Source organism: Vigna umbellata, chromosome 9, assembly GCF_029865625.1.
Source record: "Vigna umbellata cultivar VRB3 chromosome 9, Vumbellata_1.0, whole genome shotgun sequence".
Taxonomy (NCBI): Eukaryota; Viridiplantae; Streptophyta; class Magnoliopsida; order Fabales; family Fabaceae; genus Vigna; species Vigna umbellata.
This window is the reverse complement of record NC_142173.1, coordinates 31,636,977-31,639,257: the sequence shown is the minus strand read 5'-3', so window position 1 is coordinate 31,639,257 and position 2,281 is coordinate 31,636,977. Positions and strand designations below refer to the sequence as shown.

The following is a 2,281-nucleotide window of genomic DNA, read 5'->3' as shown; positions in this document are numbered from 1 at the left end:
TCGTACCAGAAGACAAATATAAGTTCTTTAACAAATATATATATATATATACACACACACGTACATGTTTTCGTATATATATAAATGTTGTACCATATTGCTCATTTGGTTAGAAATAAGATACACTAGACCAACTCAACAACTCAAAAGTACTTAAGATCAATTCTACACATTCTAAACTAGAAATTTGCAAACGAGCCTGAACAAGTCACAATTGACTCAAAAACTGACCCCAAACCTCCATTTTCATCCCAAACTCTCTCCTTTAGATTTTCATTCGTTAAAACTGATAACTTTTTTGGCATGTAAGCAAATCTTTAATTTTCAATTAAATGAAAACAACACACAGGATCTTGAATTTTCATGATACTCACAATTCCCATAATACACAGTAAAAGAGAACTAACCTGGATCCATTGTGCACTTCTTCCTGTCTCTTCCTGTCAAATGTTTTCTCTCCTCTTACTCCTCTTTAATGCCTTCTTGATGATATAGAAGTTGTAGGATGGTTTTCTCTGTCAGTTCCCCTTCTTTCCTGAGAACGTTACGTTCTCTATATCTCTTCAGAAACTTAATGTGTGTCAACAGAATTAAAACTTTTTCCTCTTTTATGATATTTTAATTAACTTTAATAAAATACCAAAATGCCCTTTTAGAGTGAGAAGAGAGGGATTAATTTTAATAACTCTAAAATAATCCCAATAACTTTAATACTTTAATATTCTAATAATCATCACATTAGAATCCTTACATTAAAGTTATACTTTAAATTACATGAACCAATGTAAATTATTAATATAATTTAACATTCTCCCACTTGGTTCATGTGATGACTTGAAGATCTAAAATAAACTTTAAGTGCGCACTATTCATTAGAATTATCAAGTCATCATCCTTATATGAATTGAAATAATCGGATCATGGCGGGCAAAAGTCATGATCGACAAGATTCCTTCCATGTATCACATAATCAAAACAACTCAACATAACTTTAATCAATCTTATAACTTTCATGTCTCTAAAGGAGACCTATCATGTCACCACAATCAATAATACATGTATATAATTTAATGTGGATAACAATAGAATAAAGAGAAACATAACTTTAATTGAATTCACAAGTGTCATAACAATACAAGCATATAACTATACATATCCATAAAGATAGATAACATCATAATGTTAATATTGACTTATCCATAATGCCCATACTTTCAACATGGCCAATAAAAGTTTTGGGCGGTAGTCCTTTAGTTAACGGATCTGCTATCATCAAATCCGTACCAATATGCTCAATTAACACTCTATGTTTCTGCACTTCTTCTTTGACCGACAAGTACTTCAAATCCATGTGTTTAGCACCCTTTGAGTACTTGTCATTTTTAGAGAAGAAGACGGCTGCGGAATTATCACAATAAATCCTTATCGGCCTAGCTATACTGTCAATAATACCAAGCCTCGATACAAAGTTCCGCAACCACAAAGCATGAACTGTGGCCTCAAAGCATGCCACGAATTCAGCCTCCATGGTGGAAGTAGCAATGACTGATTGTTTTGCACTTTTCCAAGAAATTGCTCCTCCAGCCAAAAGATAGACATACCCAAATGTGGATTTTCTTGAATCCACACACCCAGCATAGTCTGAATCCGAATAGCCAATCACTTCGAGATGATCTGACTTTCTATAAGTGAGCATGTATTCTTTGGTACCTTGTAAGTACCTAAGAACTTTCTTTGCAGCTTTCCAGTGATCCATTCCGGGATTACTTTGATATCGGCCTAACATTCCAACAGCAAAACTGATATCTGGCCGAGTACAAGTTTGAGCATACATCAAACTCCCAACCACTGACGCATAAGGAATAGACTCCATGGCCTTTCGTTCCAAATCATTCTTGGGACATTGCATTTGACTAAACTTGTCTCCTTTCTGAATTGGAACTATTCCAGGAGAACATTTTTCCATTCTGAATCTCTCTAACACTTTATTAATATAGCCTTTTTGAGACAAACTTAACAATCCTTGTGATCTATCACGGAATATTTCTATTCCTATCACATAAGATGCCTCATTCATATCTTTCATTTCAAAGTTGTTAGAGAGAAACTTCTTTACATCATGTAACATACCAATATCATTAGCAGCAAGAAGAATGTCATCAACATATAGAACCAATATTACAAACTTACTCCCACTGATCTTCATATATATACACCGGTCAACGGTGTTCTCTACAAAACCATATGAAGTTATGATATCATTAAATTTTAGATACCATTG

General features: G+C 33.7%; 1 pseudogene; it reads right to left on the bottom strand.

Moving 5' to 3' along the window:
- Positions 1 to 1,174: 1,174 nt before the first annotated feature.
- Positions 1,175 to 1,966, bottom strand: LOC148193218 (secreted RxLR effector protein 161 pseudogene; annotated as a pseudogene).
- Between the last annotated feature and the right edge of the window lie 315 nt (positions 1,967 to 2,281).